The following is a 12500-nucleotide window of genomic DNA, read 5'->3' as shown; positions in this document are numbered from 1 at the left end:
TGTGTTGTGTTGGATGCCTGTACTTTTATATTTTAAGCGGAATGCCGTGTACATACATCGAAGCCTAGGGTCGAATGTTCCTGAGGCGCGGAGACAGGTGGTATGTTGATTGCAGAACCGTAGCCCCGTTTTTACGACACGTGTCAGCAATCGGTGCCCGAGCTGACAGGCCGCAATAAAACCTGCGACTAATGCGACGTGTGGCTGATTATATACAACGCAGTGACACGCGTGAGGTAAAAAAAAATGTGTTCGGGACTTTCATCGTAGGTCTTTGGGGACGAATTGTTACTAAACGCTATTCTCCATAGAAACACATATTTGTAGGCCTACCAAAACCTGTTGTTATTCTTAATTGATTCTTATTATTATTTTGCCATTATGACCCCGTAGCTTTAGAATTAGCAAAGTTTATAGACAGGAATGCATATTAAGTTAACTACAAGTTTCAAAGCAAGACTGGAATTAGCAGTGTTAAGGCATCACCTATCAATAGCATTACCATATTTGCAAGATTACTCCGTGTAATACTGAGTACAAAATCTATACTTTTATGTACTACTGCAGCGCACACAACAAACCTCCCTTAAAAAAAAGAAGGAAGGTCGCAAATTCACCAGTCATTATTATCCCTTCCCCTCATCGGCATCACCATTTCCTTCACTGGGTTTAAAGTCCCTCCCATTTTCCAGGCTGGAGTTACGTTCGGCGCTGCAGACTCGAGGAAAATAGTAACTTAGCGCTAAGGAAAAAGTCGTGCAGCGAAATGGCCAAATATCCATTCACACACCATTCAAACGCCATTCACACTTTTCCCGACGCCCACATTTGCCTGACCGGTCTCAATGGGCGCCAGAAAGGCTCCGGGTCCAGTTTCAAGGTTCCCGAATTTATTTTGGTAAAGTAAGAGGAGGTATATTCCGAGCGTGTGTGGCGCCCGTCCCCCTCCTTGCATGCATCCCTTCCTATCCTCCTCGCCCCCGCCCTTGCCCCCCGTCGCCCTTGCCCCATCTTCGCCATAGGATACCTTTGTGTCCCACCTCATGGGATCCCCAATTTCCAAGGTCAAATTATCCTCATTATCCTGTCTTCATATATATGTATGTGTGTGGTGTGTGTGTATAGATAGGTAGATAGATGCATAGATGTATGATAGATAGATAATAGCATTTAAGATACATGTTTGCTTTCCTGTTCCTCCTTTCCTTTGTTCTCTTCCTTATTTTAATCATGTTCTTGCCGTCGTCGTCGTCGTTGTTGTTGTTGTTGTTGTTGTTGTTGTTACTACCACAAAAACTACTACTACTACTACTACTACTACTACTAGAACCACAACCAACATCACCGCGATCACCATTACCACCACCACTGTCACTATTAGTACTATCTTTACCACTACTACCTACATACGTAGTTTTTTTTTTATTTATTTATGAAACAGCGGTAAGACTCAGGACTAGAATATGCAATGCCCAGTATTCCCGGTGTGGCGCAAAAGGCGCTTACTGAGGAGAGTACAGTGAATCTGGAGCCTCTCTGGGAAGACTCAAGCAACGCACCACCACCACCACCACCACCACCACCACAGAAGTGACGATTTCCATGCGAGGTAAAAGTTGTCGAGACCAAGAATAATTTTGTAAAGTTTCTTAATGTTAATCTAATTGAAAAGCAAGTTAGTTTTGTTGGACACCATATATTTACCTTTGGTCTGCGTTGATGGCAGTTTACTAAGGTGTGTACAGGAGTGCACCTGGATATAAGCTGGCTGACTTGTTGCGAAACTCTTGAAATCACTTACAATGAACAGGTTTATCCACATTGAATGACAGTAGAAGCACACGCACAGACCGATAGTATACTCCGTCACTCATTCATTCGCCTCATTCACCCTCGCACAAGTACCCGCAATCTTATCGAGGAGAGTCAAGCATCGGTGGTTCAGTGGTAGAATTCTCGCCTGCCACGCGGGAGGCCCGGGTTCGATTCCCGGCCGATGCATCAAAACCTAAACATAATGATTTTTTTAGGAGGGCCGCCATGGATCCTTAGGCGCGCGTTTTTGGATTCTGGCCATGCCCCAGGTTGTAAAGGGAATCTACTCGAGGTACCTTGGCCCTGAATCATCACGGGAACTTGAATGAAGAAAATGAGAAAAAAAAAGTGTTAGTATTATTCTTCATTAAATCGAAAGCTGGAATGTTTTTTTTTTTTTTTGTATGTAAACCCTTTTTTTTCTTTATTGTATACATTTTTTTATAATTCTTAAGAAGATTCAAAGACGAAGTTACTTTATCTTTCCCTGTTCTTTTATCCTCAACGTAACTTAAATAAGGCATGACATTTCTTTAATGTAGGAATATTTTCTAATTAATTTTGCTATCTTTACTTTAAACTTTTTTTTTTTTTTACATTTGTGTCAGGTAATCATGATGAAAGAATGCAGTTTGTATTGAAAGTGCAATTCCCAAGTAACCAGTTATCTGTAAATGTGTCGAGGCTCAGCATATCGCCATCATCATATACTTGAAAGCCAGTGTTGAAATTTAATTAGATAATGGCCAGAAAATGGTGCAGAATTACAAAATGGAGATCATATAATTTTCCCATATTAATAGTCTGTAGTGACTGAGCGGAAATGAAGTGCGAGTTTAACACCGTAGATAATGAATTCTTGAAAAAATTAATGTTGCATAAAGTGTCTCGTTTATATTTTTACTCTTGTTCTAGTTTAATAGTCACCTGACGAATAACGTAACAAAATAGTACCATAAGCAAATAGTGTGAGGATCGACTACGATAAACTGAGTGATTTGACCAGAAATAAACAACTTAGCTCTCAAGAATTAAAGCTGGGAGATGACAGAGCAAAAGTGAGAGATGTTGGGTGGAGCGAGGGCACTAGATTATTATTAACTACATTAACCGTTGCAGGCAGAGTGTCAGCAGCAACAATACTAACAATAGCAATAGCAGCATTAGTAAATGTAAAAGTTTCGAATATCAACAAGCGTATCCTGGTACATGAAAGAGACTAGACTGTCAGTAACATGATCAGCCACAGCATATGTACCACAAGCAGCAGCAACATTGACTGCAGGAGTAGAATTAGGAGGAGGAACTGCAATAAAAGTTAGGAATATCAACAAATACTCTGTTATTATGAAGATTGCCATTCTTCTCAGCTTAAATCCCTGTTCGGGTCGTTTTCAGTGAGCCTTCTCCAGGTTTTGTCTTGCGCCATTCTTTCGCTTATTCCTTTGTCCCTAATGTCTTTCTCTCATCCAGTTTTAAGCATTAAACTGTCATTAATATAATCAGCAGCACTTAATCATTTAGCACAGGTAGCAGTAACATAACCGACGAGAGGAGTAAAACTGGAAGTAAATGCAGTAGAAGTTATGAATATCAGCAGCTGTCTTCTTTTATATGAAAAATAAATTATAATCGTATTCAGTCGCAGCCGCCTTGAACCCTCATGCCAGACGAAGGGGAGAGGAGGAAGTGGTAAGGCGAGAGCTGTCCTGGGTTATGTCAAGGTGGCTATTAATCATGCAGTGTTGAGTGGAGGTGTTGGCGTTTGCCTTGGTATGGTAACTTTCTGGTGGTGGTGGTTCAGTTGCAGACTAAGAAGAGCATAGTATAATAAAAGTTGCAAGAAGTCACTAGGCCTATACGTGGCAGTCCCTACACAATATATGCCTATCTTTTCCCACCTATCGTTCTCATCCATAAATGTCTGATCTTTTTTTTTTTTTTTTAACCCTGTTGAGGGCGGCATAATATGGTCCGCAGAACACACACACACACACACACACACACACACACACACACACACACACACACACACACACACACACACACACACACACACACACACACACACACACACACACACACACACACACACACACACACACACACACACACACACACACACACACACAGAGTTAAAACATAAACTACAAGGATGAGTGTATTTTTTTCTTCTTTCGCAAATGAGCACACAAAAAAAGGAGAACTACCTTACGCAGCAATTAAGAAATAACACTCGCTTAACAAGATTAACACGTAGCACAGTGCTAGCAAGTACAGCCGAGCACGTAGCGCGGCTCTCATCAGCTCCAGCGAGTGTTACATAATTCAGCGTTAGCATTACCAGCAATACGCAGCAATATTATGAAAAAAAAACGGAAAAAAATACATTATAATCAAAACTCCACATTCTTAATATCTATCCAATGGAACCTAGTAATGAAATACGTTGTGATATAGCATGTAATTATTATACGAATTCATGTACATTTTTTTCCCCGTGATTATGGTAATGGGAATAGGAATGAAAATTATCGTAACGGTGGCCGCGACGCGTGAACCGAGCCGTCACGCGTCCCACGGGGCTCCTACGCCAGCGCCGCGGCGGGCGGGAACAGCATTTAAGTGACGTTAGCAGGCAGTTTTGGGGTGTGTAAAGGAAAGAGATAAAAGGTAAAAAAATATTCTCAGAAAAAGAAGTCACTTGTTATTAAGAGGGGAAAAAAATGATGTTATTGATACATTAAAGTGATGTTAGCAAGCAGTCAGGGTGTGTGTAAAGGAAAGGGTTAGAGATAAAAAGGGTTATAGAACCTCAGACAAGAAAGTCCTGTGATATCAAAAAAAAAAAGTTAGTGTTTTTTCTTTTATGTAAGAGGGGCACTGGAATGTAAGAAGGGCACTGGCAAAGGGCAACAGTGTAAAAAAAAAAAAATGCCTACTGAAGTGCCAGTCTCTAGAGAGATCAAAAAGGATCATTCATAAGTTGGAGAACAAGTTTCGTATAATCATCCTCTTGAAAGAGTTCAAGTCATAGGAAGGAGGAAATACAGAAGTAACCAAGAAGTTTCAGAGCTTACGAAAAAAAAAGAAAGTAAAGTGATTGAGAATACTGGTTAACTCTTGCATTAAAATGGTGTTGGCTTGCTGCGTGGGGTGTGTAAAGGAAAAAAAGTAAAGGTAAAAAGATTAATAGCATCCAAAACAAAAGGGGCATATAATGTTATGAGGAAAACGCTGATGCTAGCGATGCGTTAAGAAGTGATAGCAGGTAGTTTGGGGTGCGTAAAGAAAAGAGTTAAGAATAAAAAGAGTAAAAGCGCCTCAGAAAAAAAAAAGTCATATAATATTTATAGGTAAAAGTGATGTTAACGATGCGGGTTAACGAGTTTGATTCAATTTCCACTGATGGGAGAGTGTTGCAGTTGTGTTGCTGCTCGTGTTGAATTGTGAAAATATACAGATTAATTTGATAATGGCGCAGACACAGCTTTCATGATTTAGGTCAAATTATGCCAAAGATTTTTTTTTCGACAGATTATTTAAATTTCTCCATTTGAATAATTACTTTAAAATCAGGTGTTGCACAGATTTCATGACATACGCTTGTGTGGTGTTTGTACGTATGTGGGTATGTCTATACACTGTGATGAATAGAGAATATACGTGTGTGTGGATTTGCAAGGATGTATTTAATGAATGTATATATAATGTGTTTAGTGAATGCGGAGATGTACAAGTATCACCTTAAAGAATGAAGAACTTGGATTGGCGTGTGAAGGACATAAGAATATAAGAACTTTAGAAAATACGGGAGCTTAAGAAAATATGGGCAAGAAGACACCACCCTTGTGAACATAACAATTTACTCTCACTTCTCATACATAAATTTGTCTAATCTTCTAAATTTTCTTTATGAGCGTTTGATACTCTTACCTTTTCGCGATACATTGTTACTATTATTTTGTTATGTTATATAGGTTATTAACAAAAAATATTATTCTTTATTATTGCTGCATTGGCTAAATATGTTGATTTTCTCTCTCTCTCTCTCTCTCTCTCTCTCTCTCTCTCTCTCTCTCTCTCTCTCTCTCTCTCTCTCTCTCTCTCTCTCTCTCTCTCTCTCTCTCTCTCTCTCTACATTACTTCCAATCTTGGCTGAGTTACCTACACGCCTCTCACCTCCTCTCTTTTTTCCTCCGTCCCTCAGTTCATTCGCTCTCCTCCGCACCTCGCCAGCAGCCTCCCCTCCAGTCCTCACTCCTTCCCATCTCCTCTCCTGCATCACTTTTTACTTTATTTCCCTTCCCTTTGATTACTCCATCTCCTCCTACCCTGCAACGCACCCCTCTGTTTTGCCTGTCCGCCTCCTGCCCATTCTCTCTCTCTCTCTCTCTCTCTCTCTCTCTCTCTCTCTCTCTCTCTCTCTCTCTCTCTCTCTCTCTCTCTCTCTCTCTCTCTCTCTCTCTCTCTCTCTCTCTCTCTCTCTCTCTGGGACTGTACTCACACAAACATGATTCACATTAATTTGATGTAGATCATATTACGGAGGCCAGATGTGAGGTATTATTATTATTATTATTATTATTATTATTATTATATTATTATTATTATTATTATTATTAAATGTTGTTATTGCAAGTAATTTTTTGTCCTCTGGCCTAATGTCCCTGTCTCCTTAACACACACACACACACACACACACACACACACACACACACACACACACACACACACACACACACACACACACACACACACGACTTTTGCCCTCCCATTCTAACAGTTTCTTCATTAGTATTTCTCTTCCTTTTTTCTCTTTTCCTGTTTGATGAAATTCATTGTGTTTAGTGAAATAAAAGTTACTGAATAGATTGATTAAAAAGCTGTTCTCATCACCTGACTATAACTAAATTACCTACGATATGACAGTAAACAAGCCCCCTACTCTCTCTCTCTCTCTCTCTCTCTCTCTCTCTCTCTCTCTCTCTCTCTCTCTCTCTCTCTCTCTCTCTCTCTCTCTCTCTCTCTCTTCTTATGTATCTCATATAATAAATCCGGTGTTTATGACTGACATATTCCTATTTATTTCTTCACGTTTCCGTAATAATGTAATGATCAGAATGCTACGTATTTTATTTAACTGGAAAGAAAATATAATGCGTGGTAGATGTACATGCAATAATTTAGTCAATAACTTTTTTACCTTTATTTATTTTCTCTCCCTCTGGCCTTGACCTTTCTCTGTGCAGTGACTATCATGGAAGCACTGAAGAACAACACCTGCTTCGGAATTATTCACTTGATCAAAACAGGTGCTCCATTATTCTTTTTTTTTTTTTTTTGTGCTGTGTTCTGCTGCTGGTCAGGCGTTGTGTTCATTTATTGTTCCATTTGTTGTGTCATGTAACTTTCCTAATTTTTGTTCTCTTATATTTGTGTATTTCATTGTTGCTGGATTCGTTGCCATGCTTTATTTATTTATTTTTTATTTATAGTCTTTAGAAGTGATAATTTCCAGGGATATTAATCTCTCTCTCTCTCTCTCTCTCTCTCTCTCTCTCTCTCTCTCTCTCTCTCTCTCTCTCTCTCTCTCTCTCTCTCTAAGAACAACAGATGTGAGGCCTGAGAAGAAATATTTGGAATGTTTTTGAAACATTTGCGCTTTCCTTTGTGAGGGAAATATTTTTTTTTCGGTGGCAGGTTTTGTCAGAGAGAGAGAGAGAGAGAGAGAGAGAGAGAGAGAGAGAGAGAGAGAGAGAGAGAGAGAGAGAAAAGAAAATATACAATTCACGTGTTTAATACATTTTGATACATTTGAATTAGTATTAAATGTAGTGAGAAGCTGTTTTTTTTTCTCTCTACGTCTCTGTTCGTCCTTCTGGTTTTCCTTCTCGTTGCACTCTCTCTCTCTCTCTCTCTCTCTCTCTCTCTCTCTCTCTCTCTCTCTCTCTCTCTCTCTCTCTCTCTCTCTCTCTCTCTCTCTCTCTCTCTCTCTCTCATTTCCCATCCTCCTTTGAGCTCCGTGTATATATATATTTTTTTTTATCCCAACCCTTTATCTGAAACTAACGCGCCTCCTGAACACAGGTTGATCTTTCCCACCTATTTTTCCTCACACAAATGGACACTGAACAAGGACTGGAAAACTAATGTAAGAAAGAACTCCAGCACAAAAACCTTCCCCACTAAAGCCGTTTCCCAAGAGACATTGTTCCAAACGTTAAAGGCCAATTTATTCCTTGTATGTACTCTGCCCCTTGAAAACTCTTGGAAGTGGAGAGAGAGAGAGAGAGAGAGAGAGAGAGAGAGAGAGAGAGAGAGAGAGAGAGAGAGAGAGAGAGAGAGAGAGAGAGAGTATTGTTGCAGGAGAGAGAGGAGAGAGAGAGAGTGTGTGTGTGTGTGTGTGTATTATTGCAGATGTTACCGATAAAATGAGCCAAAGAAAATCGAGATGCACAGTTTATTTGCTCTTTCACACGGAAATAGACAAAAATAAACATGCGCTTTAATAGTAATCATTAATATAAACCAACGGCAGGTAAAAGTCATGTCGTAATCAGGTTCTGAAGTTCTATATCTAAAGAATTAATGATGGGATGGTTGGGAATGAGAGTTCAGCTGAGGAAGATAACTTATTATATTTAAACTATTTTTTTATCAATATGTTTAGCAGCGTCGCATAGACCGAGCCTCGCCTCCTCCACCGCCACACTCGTCAGGTGGTGTAGACAGGGAAGACAAGAATCTAGAGGGATGAAGTGTTAAAGTTAAAGCATGTGTGAATAATCCATTAAGTTGATTTTATTCGAGTTGTAGATGCAGTTAATATTCCACCGCAAAATCAGTGGACTGGCCGACAATATTTGGTGCAGGAAGGTGGTGGTAAGCGCTGAACAAAGGCGTGTATTGTAACGCCTGTTGGTGCTCTTGGCCACGCGGCCTTTGCTGGTGGAGTGCCTGAGTTCCTGAAAGTTGCGGCGTCGGCATTCTCTTGGTGTTCAAAGGGGAAGGGTACTTTACGCCTCTCTGAAGCTGAGCTCCCTGTGACGCTCCCCTGGCCATGAGGCGCCAATGCTGGGCCAGAATCTTGCCTTCCTCACTGGCTCGGGTATTTGCTCCAACCATGTCATTAAGGCTTTCACATTTAAACGCGTATTTTATATTATTAATGAAATCCACTAAAATCACGTCCGTGTTATTTGACCATTGACATTCTCAGTCCATGCCTGTTATCTGCATCTCACTAGTGTGTTGGCATGAAGCGTAAAAACCTACACGTACATTAACATATATATATATATATATATATATATATATATATATATATATATATATATATATATATATATATATATATATATATATATATATATATATACGAGTATATATATATATATATATCAGTCGTCGGTGAATGATTTCCATGGTGTGCGGCGGCGCCAGGATATCGCGGCGGAGTGACAGGGCGTGGGGGCAGCGCGGGAAAGAGGGAGGGGGGTCGAAAGTGACGGAACAGTTTTCCCACTTACTGCCCCGTCAGGAGGCGCAGGCTGGTGACAGCTGCGTGGCGGGGGGAGGATGCCAGGCGTGCAGGATCAGGTAGACCGGCGATGTTGCGTTGAGTCCAGATGTCAGCACAGTCAGGGAGGAGGAAGGAGGAGGAGGCGGACGCACGTTCAGGAATATCAGGACAAAGCTTACATACACTGGCTGCCTTGCACACAGGTGTCCCTAGCCATCCATCTTCTTGGAATGTCGGTAAAGGTGCAGGTCTTGGCCAGGTGTCTCGTCAGCTCCTTGTACTAGAGGCAGGCGCTTGTTGGAGGTGAAGGGAGGTAGCACGGGAAAGCACGAATGGAGCAGAGAGAGAGAGAGAGAGAGAGAGAGAGAGAGAGAGAGAGAGAGAGAGAGAGAGAGAGAGAGAGAGAGAGAGAGAGAGAGAGAGAGAGAGAGAGAGAGAGAGAGAGAGAGAGAGAGAGAGAGAGAGAGAGAGAGAGAGAGAGAGAGAGAGAGTGTGTGTGTGTGTGTGTGTGTGTGTGTGTAACGACGGGTGTAGTGAGGCTGGTAGTTGGGTGTCTGTGGCTGTGGTCAGATGCACACGCCATGTAGGTAGTGAAAGTCACGTTATGGTGTGGCGCGGCTGAGTGTCCCTAATGATGATGACTCTCCGCTGTTGTGTTGCCTGTGTGTGTGTGTGTGTGTGTGTGTGCATGATAGAATACTGAGTGCATGCGAATCAAGAACAAACTATTATTTTTGTTACTATTGCCATTATATATCAGATTTTCAAAACCGCTCCTTCATCGAGTTATTACGATCTCGATGCTGAAATAAAAAATGCGAGGTAGTATTAACGTAGCAGGAAGCGGAAAAAAAGTAATATGAAAAGAGTAGAAGAAAGAAGAGGAGCAGAAAAATAAACACGAAGACAGAATGTAAGAAGAATAAGAGAAGGGGCATGAAATATAAAAGAGAAAGGAAGGATTGAATTGTCAGTCAGTTTGTGTCGTGAGCAGAGATGATTATTTCCTGTGATGGTTTTTGTACATGCACTCAATGCGCGACTGTGGCCTCCTCCTCCTCCTCCTCCTCCTCCTCCTCCTCCTCCTCCTCCTCCTCATTTCAAGGGAACTCTTTTCGAAACACTTCCTTAAAAAAAATAAAAAGGAAATAAGTAAAAAATAATAATTTAATATGTCACATCATAATAACGAGAATAATACGAACATGAAAATGAAGAAATGATTTTACTTCAACACCTCAGAATCTCAAGTTTTTTGTTAGATGTTAATATTACACACACACACACACACACACACACACACACACACACACACACACACACACACACACACACACACACACACACACACACGCACAAGGAAATCAAACTTTTATTATCATGTTACGTAAATTGTGATCCTAGGTTGACAATCTTCTTTACAACAACAACAACAACAACAACAACAACAACACCACTCCAAACAGCTAAGTCACAGGCGATCAAGGCCACGAAGCACGAACAATTAAAAGAATAACGAACGAAGCAGCGAGCCATTTCAGCTTATACCGTTCCCCATTCTCCCCATTCCCTTTCCATATTCCCAGTCCCCTTCCCTCCTCTCCTAACCCTTGCCCTGTCCCTTCCTTCCAAGTTTAATAATCTTGGCTCCGTCCAGAAGCGCGCAGGCAACTCCTTCCCTTAGCTAACCTCAAAGCGAGCGGCAAGCGACACCAAGGATTCGAACGCTGCCTGACCCGCTCTGGCTGACGATTCGAGTTCCCTGAGGAGGAATTAGTTGTATTTGATCCTAGATTACTCAACTGGAGGATTGCCTGTTCAGGAGGAGGAGGAATAGGAGGGGGAGGAGGGGGAGGAAGGGGAATATTGAGAAGGATGGAAAAAGGAAAAGGAGGGGGTTGTTGGAGTGGGTGGAGGTTAGACGAGGATTACAGGACGGGATTTAGTGCTTAGTGGGTCATGCCGCTGCAGGGGGTGGCGCTGGTGGTGGTGGTGGTGGTGGTGGTGTGGAGGCGCGGAGTCATGGACGAGTCAAAGAGGTTGAGAGAGAGAGAGAGAGAGAGAGAGAGAGAGAGAGAGAGAGAGAGAGAGAGAGAGAGAGAGAGAGAGAGAGAGAGAGAGAGAATTTTTAAGGCATGTTTAGTATTTTGTGCTGCATGACGTATATTTGATCTCCCTTAACTTGGAGTCTGAAGAATAATAGAGATGATCATTATATGTTTATGGAGCTTTAAAAGAAGATTAGACAAATTTAAGGATGAGGGTGGTGTGTGGAAATAGATAGGTGGGAATAGAGTACTTTTCATGTAGGGACTGCCTCGTGTAGGCCTGACGGTTTCTAGCAGCTTCCCTGATTTTCTTAAGTTCTAATGTCCTAAAAAGAAGAAAATAGAAAAAAAATAGATAAAACGTTAAGAAAATGGAAAATTACAGGAATATTATACGAAGAGATAGATTATATACGTAAACATTTCCTCAGCTGTCAGGTAGCTGAAAAAAATCATCTTAGTGAAATTACCGCCATAATTACCGTAATCTGAATACATACACCCAATTAAGTCATTTGAAAAAAAAAAAACACGTCACTCATCCTCGCTTATGAATACTGATGACGTGTATTTATTTATTCATTACCGTATAAAGATTAACGAACATCATTTTTGGTGTCCAACATGCCACTAATATGCCGCTACCCTTTCACTTTCCACTCTTACCATTTATTTATTACCTTGAAAATATTAACCAAGTCTGGCATATTGGAGAAGAAAAGGGAGATTAACCAGCATCCTTTTCTTTTCTGCAGTGTGCCACTCGTATACCACCACCTTTTCACTTCGCATGCTTCCCTCACGCACCACTACGCCAGCCTCCCAGCCAGCCAGCCATTCTGCCACTAACCTCACGCATCATGCAGGGGGGAAAAATCAGAAAAAAAATAATAATAACAACTGCTGGAATCACTGCATCTCATCACGTAGAGCAACACAGCAAGGCCGAGCTGATAAAGGTGCAGAAAAAAAGGCGCATTCATTTACACTCGGAGGGAAAAGAAGAGCAACACGCCTGAAAGCAAATGAGAGAGAGAGAGAGAGAGAGAGAGAGAGAGAGAGAGAGAGAGAGAGAGAGAGAGAGAGAGAGAGAGAGAGAGAGAGAGTGGAAG

General features: G+C 41.2%; 1 protein-coding gene and 1 non-coding gene across 4 annotated transcripts in view; both read left to right on the top strand.

The window, feature by feature from the left end:
• LOC135093210 (agrin-like) overlaps positions 1 to 12500 on the top strand; it is a 503425-nt gene that overhangs the window by 15049 nt on the left and 475876 nt on the right. The gene's annotated exons all lie outside the window — the stretch shown is intronic.
• Positions 1931 to 2001, top strand: Trnag-gcc (transfer RNA glycine (anticodon GCC)). Its single transcript has one exon. It is a non-coding gene; the product is annotated as a tRNA-Gly (tRNA).

The sequence above is a fragment of the Scylla paramamosain genome, chromosome 42, assembly GCF_035594125.1.
Source record: "Scylla paramamosain isolate STU-SP2022 chromosome 42, ASM3559412v1, whole genome shotgun sequence".
Taxonomy (NCBI): Eukaryota; Metazoa; Arthropoda; class Malacostraca; order Decapoda; family Portunidae; genus Scylla; species Scylla paramamosain.
Note: the sequence above shows the minus strand (reverse complement) of the source record. Positions and strands in the feature narration are given on the sequence as shown.